The sequence below is a fragment of the Cryptotermes secundus genome, unplaced genomic scaffold (assembly GCF_002891405.2).
Source record: "Cryptotermes secundus unplaced genomic scaffold, Csec_1.0 scaffold685, whole genome shotgun sequence".
Lineage (NCBI taxonomy): Eukaryota > Metazoa > Arthropoda > Insecta > Blattodea > Kalotermitidae > Cryptotermes > Cryptotermes secundus.
The window spans coordinates 186,654-204,669 of record NW_019734365.1 but is presented as its reverse complement, the minus strand read 5'-3'; the positions used below and the strand labels follow the sequence as shown (position 1 = coordinate 204,669).

Here is an 18,016-nt window from a genome sequence, read left to right as displayed (position 1 = left end):
ATGTGTATTTGTTTATTCTGTTTTTTTGTTGTCCTGTGTGTAGGTAGAGACCTTGCGACTGGCTCATCACTCGTCCAAGGAGTCCTACAGTCTGTAAAATTATAATGAAAGTGAAAATCAGAGACAAGGGCCCAAGGGGGTTGTAGAGCCAGCGAAAAAAAAAAAACTAACTAAAATTATTCAGGACCGTATCAAAGGGCGTGTGTTGATTATTATCAGCGATGAAATTTCTGATTCTATCAGCAAGGAATCTGTTTGTTTCAAGTTAATACGAGCTATAATTGTACTGACAATAAAAATAAGAGTTGCAAGCAGAACTCATATAGCCTGCTATTACTACATATCACTTCATAATCATAAATTAATGTGCTCTAATACCGCTTCTATTGTACAAGTTCGAACGTACGCCATGTTTGTGTTACTGTTTTTAGGAAATTAAAAATAATGACATTGGGGAGTCACCGGCGACATTACGTTCATATTAAATTAGGTGAAAATCGATCAGCTCTTTTAAAAATTGAAGGAGGAGAACACCGACCCATACGCAGCACACACACACACACATACACACACACAAGATAGTGATCTCGTGAGTCTGCTTCCTTCCCTAAGAAAAGACAGTAGTCTAAAAATTGCTCCCAGTTAATAAGTCATGTTTGTGTTGATCATTAAATTCAAAGTTGGCCTCGTCACAAGAAGCATTTACGTGGAACTAACAGCTATTCCATGCGAGTGTAAGATTGAAAGGTGGTGTTGGGCTAACGGATAGCTGCAGAGATAGCGAGCAGACCGATAAGTATCACCGAAAGTCGCCGTGACGTTGATCAAACGACGTCCCACACAACACGGATATATATTAGAAACAGACACGCACAAGACTAGTAGGATATTTATATAAAAAAAGACAGTTGAACGTCGAGCTGCATTAAGCTCTACGGAACGTTACAGCCACTTCTAAAGTTGCCATCGTTATTTTAGGAATCCTCTCTTATAATTTCCTGTTCTTATTCTGCTCTCGTTGGAAATGTGGTTTGCATTTCAGGTGGCTTATACCTCTAAGATCATCTCAAGCAACGTCACTATTAGCCAGGTTGTGGTATGAACAGTAAAGGTAAAGCTATCCCTGCAACAGACCTTGAAGGCCCATATGGTTGTGAGACGTCGAAGATCCCACGTTATCTAGACATTCAGCTCATAGATGGTGGTAAGGTTGTCAGCCTTACGCGCCGGTCGCCCTTTACTCCCCAGGAAGTTTCCTGGTACTCATTTCTGTTAGATTCTGAGTCGATCCCAGGGCCATAGTGCGACTCGAAGTATTAGGTCATTTTAAAAACCCGATAACCTTATCGGGAATCGAACACGAGACTTCCCGGTTTGTAGCATAGTGCATTGCAAATATTATTTAAGCCACACTTAACTCTGTTCAGTTTCTCTTCCTTTATGGTTGAAAATATTCTGACATAATCATGCCTTTCTGCATGTGACCTTCCTTATTAACTTTTGAATTAATTTATTCTTTTTTTCATAAAACTGCATAAAGTTCATGTCATTGGAAATTGGATTCCGAGTTCCGATTGTAATTTGTAACATCGCGCCTTGAAATAATTCTAACTTTCATTCATAACGGAAGTCCTTGATAACAAATGAAGTTCTCAGTGTGGTTCGTGTTTCTTGTACGTACTGTATTGTGCGTAACACCTACACGAGCAAGTAAGTTGTTCCGAAAATTCGACTAAATTCACCAGTTGGACACGGCACTGCACCCAGAAAAGTCCACATGAAATGTATTATTTTGCTTTGTCAGCTTCATAGGTTATGTAGCTTAAATATGATTAAGTACGATCGGTTAGCAATAGTTTCTCTTTCATGGCACTATTCAGGAATTCTCCTGCAAGGACAGAATGAAACCACTCAGTATATACAGCCTCACTTCCGAAATTCGAACTGGGGTTTCCTAAGTGTGAAGGAAGAGCACTTTAGTACCAAGTGCGTTTTCTACATCTATGAATCATATTGTTACGTGATACAGTCACTATATAGACAGGGTTTGGATTGGCAATTGGATTTACACAACGTAGCTACAACTATAGCACTATCGCTAATTCACACACTCTACAAACAACTACAGCACTCACTAGGTCTTCTCAGTCTGCTGTATCTTCGCCTGTTGTTGCTTAATAATGGCTTTCAACTAGCACTTCCTCAGCTTCCATGTTGACGCCCTTACTGGCCGGAGAGTCTCTCTCCCAACTAACTAAATTCTAGACTTGTCCTGCTTAGAACACCTCGGCACGGATCGCACAGGAAACACCACTTCCAACATTTCTTATATTTCAGCGTCACGCAGATATCGCACGAACCGCCTAGAGAACACATTTTCCCAGTTAGCCAATTTGTCAGTGTTAGGAATCTGTTACGTAGCAACGGGCGTTATATACAGATTCATTACTTAGCAAACGCGTCTACATGCTACAACATTAAGAATCTCAGATATAGTACCAACTTATCTAAGCAGAATCGAACCCGGATACACGTGTGTGGTATGTCTCTTAATGGGCCTCTCGAGATAATGGCCTCGCTGTACTTCCGTAACTGCACTTTCAATTAGTGACAGTAAAACAAAGCAAGAACAGTGTAAGTCTCTCTGGAGCACAGTGCAGCTTTCTGTATCTCCACTGGGTAGAGACAGGTACAGTATACTTAACATGCTTTCATTTTAATGAGATGTGCAGAGCCCATACCGCTCCTGAGACACATTTCCGCTAAATGAATGACTCTCGTTCTTGTCTCATGCTTCTAACTGCTTCCCCACACCTGAAAACTGACATAGCCGCCTGAAGCCATTCTAAACGCTTCATTAGGATTTGAATTAATTAGAAGAAGCACTCAACCAATAAGTTCTTTAATATGCCAACTAAGCGCCAGTGATCCTAAAACTACGAAAGGGTTCCGGCTGTATGATCATTAAAATTATAAACGTAGCAGAATATGTAAGTACCTAAGAGAGATTTTGCAAAAGAAATTTATTATACGTAAAAAAGAAAAAGAAACATGACGAACATTATTTTATACATACCACTTCCCAATGTTTTACATAATTTATATACAAAAAAAAACGCAAGATTAATATACTCATAACCTAAAACTGAATTTGCGCCAAACTCCCACTTATAGCTGTACGGACGTGTCTTATGGTATAAGGGGCTAACTTAATACAGCTCTGTCAGGACCCTAAATTTTGCCGCCGGTATTTGTGCCACAGTTTCTTTTCTGTAGAGTCCGATAGAAGTTTATTTTGCGTGGCGCACACATAGCCACCAGCACCAAATTAGATAGTTAAACTGCATTAGAACGGACTCAAACTTAGCACTTGGAAGTATTTATTCCATTGCAGCAGCTGTATCATTCAAAGCGCGAATTGCTTAGTATCATTTCTCTGTCACTGGCTCGATTTTAGCTTCTTTGAGCCCGTTTCCTCGTCAGTCATCTTTTTTCTTTTATTGCTATTGGGGTGGGACTAAGTCCCTTGTACTGTGGCCACTTCTGGCCTATTGTACCAGCCCCAGATGATAGGTGAGGGTGATTGTGGAGCAATTGGTGGAATGAAGATTAGTAGTGGAAACCGAAGTACTCGGAGAAAACCTGCCTCAGCGCCACTTTGTTCACCACAAATCTCACTTGAGCAGACCTGGGATCGAACCCGGCCCACCGCGGTGGGAAGCCAGCGACTAACCGCTTGAGCTATGGCGCTGTCAATCATCTTACCTATTCTCAGGACCTCTTTTTAAGGACGCTTTAGTCGGCTGTCATAATCATCTTCCTCTTTATCATACATATCTTATTTACATCTTTCATCACATGTAATTTTTTATCGTCATAATTTTCTTATTAGCCTTATTCCACCGTCTCAGTTTTCATCTCTCCTCCACATCTTCTTCCTCATATTATCCTCCCGTCGCAAAGTAGACTAGAATAGAACTGAAGGGAGAGTTTAGGATTTGGCAGCATTGCATTTTCGTATTTCATTACTGCACCATGTGAGATAAAATCTCCTCAGAACTAATGTGCCATATGCTCCTCAGGTTTGTTAGGACTATTATGAAAACCTGCCTATAATAAAAAATCTCTCTGTTTCATGAAAAACACGGAAATCTTCACCGCGATGATTCAGGCTATCATGAGGTCTACTCTCCGTCGACTGCTTCCTTCGGTACTGAATTCTTTCCCCGAAAAGAGAACAAAGATATATTTGGTCATCTGAGAATAAACTCCCGAATGACCCTGCAAATTCCGCACAGGACAGATTTCTGTCTCGTTAACTGACGTCTGTTGCATACAGTGACATGCGTTTTAAGCATCCAAGTGCAACTTAAATTTACCGAACGCAAATTAGCACTCAAGGAATTCACAGAAATGCGTTTCCTCGAAGATATGCCGGATAATTAAGCAAGTAGAATAAACAACTCAACATTTCTTGGTTATTTTCTGAAAGGTTTCTCGTTCCTCATTACAGGAAGAAGCATCCAGTTACATACTTCCTTCTACACGTATGACAGACGACAAATACATATAAAAACCATTTTAGAAGACTCTCGACGATAAAAATCCTCTGATGACTCCAGAAGTACTGTAATCGATCTTAGGTGATTGGTGTATGAAGGCAGGCACTGAATTTAACTGGTTAATAATAGGAAAGAATGGGGCTTTGTAAAACAGTGGTAGACCGTTGGTCTCCATGAAAGAACTATTTTTGTAATCATCTCATTAAGTCTAAATTTCCTGAGGAAAATTTTGTACCATATAGATAGTTATTGATCTGCAGATCTCGGTGTGTTAATGAGGTTCGCGGAAATTGTTTTCTCGAGTTAAACCCAGATATATTTTTCGTGGCAGCAAAAGAAGGTCATGTTCTTCTCGCTGTCGTTGTTATAATCACCAATCTTGTTGTATTCATCATCATCATCATCATCATCATCATAGTCATAAACATCAGTAGAAATCAGATTATGGTCAGCCTGTTAGAACTCAAAATGTAATTTNTAATCACCAATCTTGTTGTATTCATCATCATCATCATCATCATCATAGTCATAAACATCAGTAGAAGCCAGATTATGGTCAGCCTGTTAGAACTCAAAATGTAATTTCTGAAACTTATTTCTAAGGATCTTCAAAATGTAATTAGGCAATGTGCTAAACTATGTCCCATTTTAATATTTACACAAGCAGCTATCAAACCTTTAGAGCCAAATGGTCCTATATGTATATATACCGTCTACTTTAACATGCTGAACTGCATTTTTGTGATTCGTGTGTTTCTCACATCAAGAAGTCGTCCCCCCCCCCCCCAAACAGCCTTAAGCTGCTGACGTGAGATACTTTGTGTTATATCTGGTTTCTTCATGTTGATATAGTACATGAACAATTCTTGTACCGCAATTTTCCATGCGTTCAAAAGTTATCGGCTATTTTATTTGATAGTATTTTATCCTAATTTTAATAAAATTAATTTCAGTTCCATATTTATAATCCGAAATGGGCGTGGCATGAGCACCGGATGCAGATGAAAGGTACATAGGCCTCTGGGAATTTCGTCGGAAAAATAAGATTGGAAGAAATCCCTTGGGAAACCAAGACCCAATTGCAAGGATAATATTGAAATAAAGTGTAAGTAAATAATACGTAAAGTTGTTGATTCACCAGGTACAATTGTACAGCCCATTGAATGAGTCTCGTGAACCTGGTAGTGGATCCTTAGGTTCCACGGAGAGTGTGGAATTTCTTGATTATGTGAGCGAATATTATTTTCTCAGGATGGACTTTGATTCTTGTTAACAGATGATGGAAGGTGTACTTGTGAAATTAAATCCAGGATTGCCATGGCAAAAGCTGCATTTAGCAAGAAGAAGAATCTTTTTACCAGCAAATTGGACTTAAATTTGAGGAAGAAACTAGTGAAATGCTACATTTGGAGCATAGCTCTGTATGGGGCTGAAACATGGACACTTAGGGCAGTAGATCAGAAACATCTGGAAAGTTTCGAAATGTGGTGTTGGAGAAGAATGGAGAAGATCAGTTGGACCGATTATGTGAGAAATGAAGAAGTGTTAATTAGAGTCAGTGAGCAGAGGAATATCCTACATGAAATAAGAAAACGGAAGGCTAATTGGATTGGTCATGTTTTACGCAGAAACTGCCTTCTAAAAGAAGCTATCGAAGGAAAGATAGATGGGCGGATAGAAGTGACAAGAAGACGAGGAAGAAGACGTAAGAAGATGCTGGATGACCTTGGGGACAGAAGAGGATACTGTCATTTGAAGGAGAAAGCTCTAGATCGCATTAATTGGAGGAATTGTTTTGAAAGAGACTGTGGACCTGTCGTCTTGACAGATTACTGATGATGATGATGATGATGGACTTTGATTTGTGGTGTTATTTCACAACGTAGCTCCATTTCTCTTATGCTCAAGAAACAATCTGTGAACTCAGTATACGCAACTCTACTGCATCTCTTCTGCTTCTGTGTGTGTATCGCTTTGTCAAATTAATTAATTCATCTAATATGTGTTATTAAGTTGAAAGGAAAGAGAGAGAGAGAGAGAGAGATCTGCGGACTTGCGAACATGGTCCTGCAGGTCGTAGCTACCCCGGTTGAATATTTCAGCACCTGGATTGGTCTTATACGTAGATATATGTAGGAGTTGTCATATGTAACAACTTCTGCCATGTATAGCATTATATGGAGCTTGAGAGGCCCGTGTTTCATGAGATACAAGAAACAAACTACGTGGTTTTAGTCCGCAAGCGAACTATACCGACCGAGCGACCGCCGCTTGTCGGTGAAGTTAGTGCCAACTTTGCGGATAGAGGGTGTCACGTAGTCTGCGTAACGAAACCCCAAGGCTGTTAATTTCTGTTTTCTAGACCAGAGCCGCTATTTCCTTGAAATAGCTCCTCAATTATTCTCACGAGGTTGAGTGGACCCCGTTCCAGACCCATTACTTCTCAGAAAATCTTGTAGCGTCGGGAATTGAACTCGGGACAAGATTTAATCTTACAAGATTTAAAGGCGAAATTATACGATACAACACTGAAATGCAACAAAAGTCGGTACTTGACTGATATAACACGTACATCAGTCAATAAATCCTCACCATTTTCTTCAATTTTGTGAATGAGATCGAGTTTATAAATGTCTCTATTTTAATCCTTTCTGTGTCTTGATTGATTTAGGGAACAATATATTTATATTCTATGTATATATTTATGTTCCATATAGATGTATACTTCGACACTACAAGTTACAGCTTGAGGAAAATTGTTAGGTGGGATTTCATACCAGTTCATCTTAATTAAATTAGCTTCCTTAATGAGATATTCGTCTAGATCATGTAGGCCTAGTTATCGACAGTCTGTAGTTGCAGTACACATGTGTTTAATAGACTGCACGACAGTCTCACGTACATCGTGGTTTTCATATAGTGTATTATGACTTCAAATTTCCACTGATACACAGTTTGAATCAAATGTTTACAACAAGGAAGGGAATATTATAAACAAGTGATTCTAACTACATTAGATCTTGCATTACAGACTATGTTCATGCGTGTATTATGCGTACATTCCAGCCTCCGAAACTTTTTTAAATAAAAGCAGAACATTGTGTACTGTCCATAAACATAATATTTGTATTATTGCACCATCGTCACAAACTTTTAGATCATATACACGTATTATGAGTTTTTCACATCAGTGTAGTCTGTACTCGAAAAAGGGACATGGAATTCGTTATTTCTTGAGTAGTTTATAGTTCTTCGACAGGCCAAGATATTCTTTATGTTGACAGTCACCCCCATTTGGATTGATTTATCATTTAGATAACTCCATTTAATATAAATCTTACTCCTCCTCTAATATATAAAAATATTATGACGCCTATCCTTCTGTCTGTACAGATGGTCTCTTTTATTTGTTTTCCAGGGCTAAAATTGTGTGTGTCATTCTTATTTCTAAATGTGTGCAAAGCGTTCAATCCAGCCCCTCCTTCTTGAATAACGGAGGAGCTTTCATAACGCTGGTTGTCATAGAGAGATGCAGATTCCGTCATTGCACCCTTCTTCGTAAAATATTAATTTTGAAGCCTTGACCAAATTCTGAAAATGTATGATGTACTTGTAACATGGAAAGAAAATGCTTGTATGTGAGCTTTCGGCATGTCCAGCAGCAACATCTTGCCCAGGCAAATGTTCTTCTATATCATGATTTTCAAACTATGTATGTGTCGCCCTGTTCAGAGAGTACCTATCTATCTATCTATCTATCTATCTATCTATCTATCTATCTATCTATCTATCTATCTATCTATCTATCTATCTATCCGTCTATAATTCTACAGCCCTTCTGGGCCTTGGCCGCTTCTTCAGTTTCTCAATCCGTACAGTTAGTAGGACCCTCGGACGGGTCCCTTGGATCAGTCTGTCGCAAGGCCGCTACCTACACGCAGAACAATACAAACACAGAATAAACGCACACATAGGCATATATGCCTCGAGTGGGATTCGAACCCACGACCCCAGTGTTTGAGCGAGCGAAAGCAATTCATGCCTTAGGCCGCTCGGCCAGTGTGTTTGGCTCAGAGAGTGCATAGGAGCTTATAATTGTGATAGTGCAAATGTAAGTAGAACAACAAATTATATGTCTACATTATTGCGTATTGTGCGTGCTACGTGCCCCATCTACTTCATCTTCAATAACCTGACAACCCTAATAATATTTGGTGAGATAAATAAATTATGAACTCCTCGTGCAGTTTTCTGAAGCGTAATGTTGCTTCCTTTTTCGTAGGCGCAAATATTCTCTCCAGCAACTTGTCCCCAGACACCTTCGCCCTGTGTTACATTTTCATAACAAATTTACCGGAAGCGTGTCTGCATCTGCCAAAGCATTAGGTCCACCTGCTGTAGGCAGGGCAGCAAGAGCAAGAAATACCGTCTAAATCCGTGTTTCCCCATGCAACTGGACGTGGACACAGGAGGCCTATTGTTACATAATTGTTTGAAGTGTTTTATTGCAATTCTTTACACTGAGATGCTGTAATAAAGAACTCGTACTTTAACATTATTTAGACCATATCTTGACTGCCAAGTTTGAAATAAACACACATCACCTTCAATGTGAAACGTATGGAAAGAAGAAGACGGAATTACTTGATACTATTTTTACTTCTCAATCTACGAATCTGTCTCTCCAATGCGAAGACAATTCATCTCTCTCCAGCTTAACATTTGAAAATACCTGGATGTTAGAGAACTATGTTTCAATGCCCTCTTGTTGGTGGGATACACAAAAAAGGACCATAGCACTCTGTCAGTTTCTTTGGGTGACTGTGTCCTCTTCTATTTGTCTACGTGGATATTAAACTTAGTATCGTGAGAGTAAAATATTGTGAGGCATGCAGTGCGCACAAGAAAAAACATATATTCAACATCGTATTAGAAAATTCCATGGGAAAGACTTGGGACACATAAGAACGGATGAGAGGATAATATTTGGATTAATGTTTGAGGTTAACACGGCAGTGAATATTAAATTTTTTCTCTGTTATGTGACGCAGTACCTATCTAACACACTTCATGGTGCCAAATACCAAAAGATAGTAATCTTAATATTAACACTGACGTTACGAAGAACGGGGCGCGATGACGTCAACACGGCGTTCAAGGCTTGGGTTTCTTGGGAGAATATAATTTGTTGACTAAATAAACAAATGACAACTTTTCAAGAAAGATTCAGATTGATAGCTGATATATTTTTTTGTCAGTTTTGTATGGATCACTCATGCCAAAGAGTTTAGGTACGATATTTGCGGTCGGACTGAGAGACAGACGGTGTTCTTCAGTGTTAGGTCAAAATTTGGACAATTTCCTGGCGAGAAACTTTCGGTGTATTGGCAATTTAGAGCAACACATGGAACACGATACATGTTCAATTCCACCCTGAACATATGAGGCTGGTTCATAACATCTGATCTGCGGAAGCAGTTGCATCGTATTAAACAGACTGGGCCCTTTTGACGTAGAACATGCACGGTGCTCAGTCAACAGTTACATACCAGATATTTTCTGTAAAAAGTCCCTAAATTTTCTTATCTCCTCCCCTACCCTGCCCTAAAGCATCAAGCCATGAATTTCTACTATCATCGCCATTTTGAAGCGCCACGTCTCATTGCTGAAAAGGTTGCAACGCTCCACTGATGCTCATGTGTTCGACACATGACTGAAGGCGTTCCTAATGGGCGGACATGTCGCATTTAAATGGGAAAACGTGATCCAGAGATGTCTGTCTGTATGTCTGCAGAGACAGATATCATATGTTAAACGTTACGCAGGGATAGCCATTGTAACTAATAGGTCTGTGGTAAATATCTTAGGCACGCATTAAAGAACTTTCTAACAAGAGCGTCACTTGTACTGATTTTCGACACACGAATTTTCACGTGATAGCGTATTTCGTTGTGGCACTATGCTATAAACCGGAAGGTCGTAGCATCGAATCCCGATGAGGTAGATATTTTCAATTTACCTAATCATTCCAGCCGTAATATGGCCCTGGGTTCGACTCAACCTCTAACAAAAGTGAGTACCAGGAATCTTCCTGGGGTAAAGGGCGGCCGGCGCGTAAGGCTGACGTCCTCACCGCCATCTGTGAGCCGATTTTCTAGAAAATGTGTGAGACTCGACGTCTCACAACCGTATGTGCCTCCACGGCCTATTACAGGGATAGCTTTACTTATTTTACTTTTTTACTTTTCTCTACTGTTATACATCCTTCACCAACGTTGATGTTAATTTGTTCCAAATATGAGATTTCTTACTGTACAATCATACTTTCTATCATTTTGTTACTTATGCACCAAATCGGAAAACGTTTCAACAAAATTAATGTGCAGTCATCATAATTTTCTTCCTCAGCAACAGCTGCAAGCATTATGCATCAGACTCTGAGGCTTATTTCGTTAAAGGAATTCATTGTAACTTAGGAATTTTTCACTATTTTTTATCTGTTATTAATTTATCGAGTTGATATGTTAGTAAGATGGTTAGTTAATTAATTAATGGGTCAGTTAGTAGATAAATTAGTCGATTACTAAAGTTACCGCTTGTTAGGTTATTCTGTTGTTAAATTACTTAGGGTTTTAGGTAAGATATTCAGTAAGGTATAAAAATGAACAGTTTACAACCCGATGAGGCGCATTATTTACGACTGCACATCGGTAGTTTCGAAACAATTCATGAAGCATCCATGTCATTGAAGCATCAAGATCCATGAAGTTAATGTATGATTTCCGAAAGGAATAACCGTCTGTTTGAAACTCTCTTGTAAAGTCAGTACTATCCTTTATCATTTTGCTTTACGACAACAGTTAAGATACTAGCTACGCAATAAGAAACATAAAGCCTAGAGTATATGACTCCATCATGTCTGAAGAATAATTAAATTTGGGGGCAGATCCTCTTAGTTTTACTGCGACACGCTGTGTTAGCTCGGTCCACAGAAATATATTAAATTTATACGATCGGGCTAATCCTTCTTCTTGCTTTGAAGCGTATTCTTAATCCCATTGTTTCTATTTTGCCATGACAACGTCTGAATCATAAAATCATTACAATATATCAACATATGACTTTCTTCATGCATCAGTAACTTAAGTCGCCTAAACCCATGGTTGAACACTTCGTCAGTCAATAAAATAATTCTCTATCAGATTAAGAGTTTATGTATTGTCAACTAATCCTCTGACACTACTAAAGAAAAATAAGAAAATTAAAGTGTTGGCCAATAGGCCCGTGACAGCCAGTAATCCGAAGATGGTAAGGGAAAAAAACTCCCAAAACTTCGCGTATATTGAGTACACCCCAGAAATGTGCAATAAAATGCAATAAAATTATAGCTATTTGAAATTACAAAATGTTTATTACAATGTCACGGATGCTCGCCAATGAAAACTGACCCGAACCAATTCAGTCCGGTTCACATCTGCACAACTTACGGACACAGTGGACTGCATCATTTTAAATTCTGTATTTCGTTATTAACAATCTGATCTTTCTACAAAGTACAGAACCCTTTCACAAAGCAGGTTATGATGACCGAATTTTTGCGGTATAACATCATTATAACTTTACTGGACGAAATGCCCTATTGCCAATTCCAGAAGAACAATGCATTGAGATACAATTATTGTACATAATATGGAGTGAATATGACTATGAAACATTATGTTGAGTCGATCAAAGTTCAGGTTTAGTTTCGAGTTCGACTTCTTTAATATGTTTATAGAATTTCCTCTTCAGTTGAGTCTATTGAATATACGAATATTAATCAAGCGGCCAACCGATCAGTCAAACATCCATTTAACTAATAACTGCAGACTTATTTTTGAGTTTTCCATTTCGATGTCTCTGTTGTTCTCTTTCTATGACGTTCTCCAATCAAAATCCTTGTTAAATCGTGTCAGTCACTTCACACTTAGACATGGTGGCTTTAGTGAATGTCAGCTGTTGTGTTTATTGCGTATTTACCGCAGGGATTCTTGAGATAAAGATAAAATTTGATGATATAAATGAGATACAAATGTAAGTACACGTCGTTCCGTGTAATGAAAATCTTCTCTTGCCACATAACGCAATAAGAAAAATTTATGGACCGATATAAACGTTATTTTGTATACCATTTCTCGTAAATCAAGTCTCGTGTCCTAATTAAGGGAAGTGCTCATTCACGCGGGATTACTTTAAGTGGCTACAAATATTATAGAACGTTGCGGTCAAGCAGAAAGTACTATTGTTTTGTACTGAAGACATTCTGATTTCAGTGTTCGGCCCAGTGGCTGGATATCCTTACTGAGGACATTCGTGTGTTTCCTCAGTTACAGCAGACAAGTCCCGGGATACTAACCTAAATCAGGACATAACAAATCCTTCCAACTTTCTTTCCCATTCATTATTTACAAAATATTCTACCGTCATAAACAAATGAGCGACGAGACGTTTTGAACATTATAACCTCTAAGCAAATGAGTGCTGAGCAATATTCGCTAACTAAAAAAATATCGTAAACCTATCCCTGTAACAGGTCAGGGAGGCTGTAGAGTTGTGAGACGTTGAAGGTCCAACATTATCTAGATAATCGGCTCACAGATGACGGTGAAGTTGTCAGCCTTACACACCGACCGCCCTTTACCCCCAGGAAGATTCCTGGTACTCATTTCTGTTAGAGGCTGAGTCGAACCCAGGGCCATATTGCGGCTGGAAGAATTAGGTAAATTAAAAAAAAATCCACCTCATCGGAACTCGAACCCGCTACCTTCCGGCTTGTATGATAGTGTATCAAGCAGCTACCTCAAGTACTATGATCAAAATATAATTACATGTAGTCAGGTCTTAAAGATTTCTAGGTAATTAAACAAAATTGATATTAGGAATCCAGTTTCGAAATTCCTGTTCAAAAATAAGAACAGAACCGAGGCAGGTAAAAAGAAAACCCAAGATTTTTTTGACTTTAGATTGCATTGAGATCAGAGTTGAGTCATTCCTTTAACGTAGTGAAATATTACAATAGGAACACTTTGAAGCATAAATTAAAGAATGTAGTATAAATTGTATACTGTCACGTGTACCGGGTTGGCGTGACTGTTAATAAAGGGTTTTGGATTTGATGATTTGACTTAGTGACACGTCTTTACAATTACAGTCAATTGTACGAGTAACAGCTCACACATTGAACTCCTGAACGACTTCTGACGAATCTCACTGCTCTTTACATCTCGGACTCTCTCTACTTCTCTCGAATTCACGAATGCACTGCTTTTTAGAACTAGTGGGCACTAGAACCATTATGGACGCTGCGGAGTTGAACATGTCTTTCCCCTGTCCGGGAAATGAACTCCGGCTGCCCAGCCTGTAGCCTGTCGCTATCCTGACTGAGCTATCGGAACCCAAAATAGCCATGTTTTGGGGTTATTTTAAGATTTCGGCTAGAATATATAGTATCGAATTGTAGGATGATAAGTGAATAACGAATTTCAAGGGATTTGGAAGGAAGTGGTCATGGCTTCATTGAGGCACTATTAAAGGATTCGGGAAAACCACGAAAGGCCATAGAGAAGGAATCGAGACTAGAGACGAAGATCTCCTGGACACGATGTAACGATGTATCTACACATGTTAGTCACGGTAAGCGAGGTAAAGCCAGTGACGATAGAAATTTTAATTTCTCAGTGGGATATTTTACTGACCACGGTAACGGATATTTTAATGAGCTGTACATGTAATAAAATATTAATTCCGAATATCGAGGTCCAAGCAACGGATATGTGCCTTCTGGAACTCTCTGCACCTTTCCAATCTTGTTTTACGTCTGGTACGGTAGAGGCGTTAGGCAATCTAGTAATTGTACATAAATCTTAAACTCAGTAATACGTTAAAAGGTTTTAAATATGTTAAAAATGCATAGTAACTAATCTGAACCAGAGTTTAATCACATATAAGGGAATATTGTGAGAGCTGGAATTGAAAGCTTTAGGCATATAAATAAAAGAAACGTAACATGAGTGACATATTAGAGGGCGTTACGGAGGTTGAAGCGGATTTGGGTAGATTTAGTATCAATAAGCAAACTATTGGTATCATTGGCAACTATTCCTGATGATGGAGGCAGAAAAATTGTCCGAAACATTTGAAAATTCGTTACATACTGACGTTGCTGATTGCCCAAGAAGACTTGATTGAAGCGGTTTCTGCCGTGTAGCCGATGAAAGTCATACGTTGTAAAGCAAATACTCAACTACAAAAACTGAGACCTACCGAAAAGAGCATGTCGGTGCCAGGTGAGCACAAACCGTATCCGACTTGCGCTGCAATACGTCTCTCTGTGTACCTACGGTTGATGAATGTTCTGCCGCACGGCACACGGAGCGAGGCAGCTTCCGGGCAAGACTGGACCGTTTGCTATACGTATCTAACAGAAAATACTGACAATGAAAAATATACAGAGGTAAATCCTAGCTCTGAAGTTTAGAGTTCCTGAAAAATTAATATTAATTTTTTTTCGCTATGGGCCAACGAGAATTTAAAATAGAATAACCATTCATTATATTGTTGAGAAATGATTTAGATTATGTTCATATCACGACTTGTACAGGCCGAGACAGAAGTCCCTGTGCACATGCCGAAATTCGCTCAGTAGTGTCTGAGATAAACATCCATACAGTGGACTCTTGGGAGGATACAATCTTGCAATTGGCCTTCGTCCTGAGATACGTAAAAATCCAATGTATCGATCCGTATAAGACAGTTGTATCCTCCAAGATAATAAGGTAAGTCTTCGGCGCCTCCAATTTCCAATCAAATAAAGGCTACCGTTTCTCTTCCCATAATTTAGTGCAGCCAAGTAATGAGGCCGATTTGTGTCTTCATCTGGTTTCGAGCTTCACCTCAAAGCACTTGAGATGCCTGGAGTTCAATTAAAACAGTGTTACTTAAAGGGCCGATGGTATGCATTGCATCCGTCAAATGAACTGGGGACTAGCGAATAAGTGACGAATCGGAAAGAGGCCACCATATTCTTCTTCGTACTACTCTCGGAAGGCTCATCTATGGAAGCCGGGTTAGATAGCGGAGCGCTCTAGACTCCTATCTGGGAGGTGCTCGGTTCGAATCTCGACCGGGACACAACTTTTCATGACTTAGATATTTCGTGGTATTCTTCAGTCCTTCGAGGAAAATTCCGGCATTTTACCTTGATGACACAAAAACCGCTTTCTTTAAAATTCTTTCCAATTCATCAATAATCCTATCATCCGACCCGGTATTGTCTAGCTACTGGCTGTGTCGTAAATTCATTCATCATCAGTAATATGTCAGACGGCAGGTCCACAGTCTCTTCCAAAACAGTTCCTCCACTTGATGCGATCTAGAGCTTTCTCCTTCAATTAAAAATATCCTCTTCTGTCCCCAAGGTCATCCAGCATCATGTTACGTCTTCTTCCTCGTCTTCTGATCACTTCTATCCGCCCCTCTATCTTCGCATATTGTATCTCTGTTTTTGGAAATAATAAATAACCGACACTTAAATAAAGGAATGGGATAAACCCCACGAAATATGTCAATATATCCGGTAACAAGCAGTGCTCCGAAAGATACCTCTCGAATACATTTCTGGTAGAGCTTTACTGTTCCCTTTGCTGCTTGGTGCGCTCTTGTGGTACGAAGTACTGGGAGACTTTTACATTCCTTCATGTCTATCTATCTAGAGCCCTTTTTGGGACTTTGGCCGCTATTTCAGCTTCTTATCTTATACATAGTGTGTAGGACTCCTTGGACGGGGGATCAGGCCGTCGCAAGACCGCTACCTACACACAGGACAGCACACAGAATAAACGCAAACACCGACATCAATGCCTCAAGTGGGATTCGAACCTACGATCCCAGTGTTCAAGCTGGCGAAGAAAGTTTATGCCTTAAACCGCGCGGTCGCTGTGATCGGCCCTTCATGTACTTAATCCACTTAATTAGACACCTGTTCCTCTAACATGAGCAAGTTGTATGAACTTTGTGCCTTTAGAGTTCATCTTAGAGAGAACACATGTTAGGAACACCATCCTGCATCCTGTTTAGCGCTTTTTTGTATTGTTTTACAATGAGGTATTTATATGTAGGTTTATACTCTTATTGCACAACATTGCTTTCCCATACATTTCAACATCTGGGGCTGTTAAAAAAGGATAATACAAACCCTAGGAATAATATACTTCCACTAATGTCCTAAGAAACAAATGTCATATTGTTTTTATTAGGTATCCACCCATCTCTTAAAAGTACAATCTCATGAAAATTAAATAGACCTACAAGAAACACTCACATATACAGGGTGTGTTATATTAGAATCGAAAGTAATGACACGATGATTCCACTCTTTTTCGAGTTCTGTGGATTCAGAATTTCAATTTCGGCCCGGAAACCACCAGTCTGAGGTTTCCATTGTTTCATTTAGTCTCTCTATGAACATTCACGGTCATTTGCCCATCATTCTGAATTCGGCTTTCATTATTAGTTAATGTACATATCGATGGTAGTGTGACGCTAAATATACCACAAAACAAACTAAACATTAACAAATGAGACAGGATGCATTTGCATCTGACGTGTACCTTTATTAGATTATTTTACGACCCTGTACCAAATGCTAGCTTTGATTAGTTCACAGATGATATTGTAGCATGTAGAACCGTTGCTAAGTAATGACTGTAAAGAACGGCCGTTGTTGGGTAATTGTCGTAACAGATTCCTAACACATCCTATTGGAATAACTGGAAACGATGTTCTCCACGCGGTCCGTGCGACAGCTACATGACGCAGCAATGGAAGAATTGTTGGGAACGGTGTTTTCTGTGCTGTCCGCAACGAAGTGTTATAAGCAGGACAAGTCTAGGATTTAATTAGTAGTGAGAGAGTCGCCGGCTAGTAAGAAAGTAAACACGGAGGTTCGAGGGATCTACGGCTTTTGAAGCCATTACCAGACAACAACTGGTTAAGACGCAGCAGATACAAAATTTAGTACGTGCTGCAGTGAATGGCAGATTGTGTGAACTAACGATAATGCTATAGTTACTTCTTGTTACTATCTGTAAGTGTTCAGTAAATACAATTACCGAACCTAACCACGTCTATAGTCGCTCATAGACGTGACAATAAAAAGACAATTTAGGCTGCAAATTTCGGTGGTTATTTGGGCAAATCAAGTAAAGGTATCCCTTCAATAGGCCGTGGAGTCCCATAGTGTTGTGAGATGTTGAGGTTCCCACATTTTATAGACAATCGGCTCAAAGATGGCGGTAAGGTTGTCAGCCTTACGCGCCGGCCGCCCTTTACTCCCCAGGAAAATTATTTAATTAATTCCTGGTACTCATTTCTGTTAGAGGCTCAGGCAACCCCAGGTCCTAGTGCGGCTGGTAGGA

The 18,016-nt window shown here is 39.5% G+C and overlaps 1 protein-coding gene across 1 annotated transcript in view; it reads right to left on the bottom strand.

Annotated features, from left to right (window-relative positions):
• The window catches only part of LOC111868909, an 81,914-nt gene that overhangs the window by 14,571 nt on the left and 49,327 nt on the right, over positions 1-18,016 (bottom strand). The gene's annotated exons all lie outside the window — the stretch shown is intronic.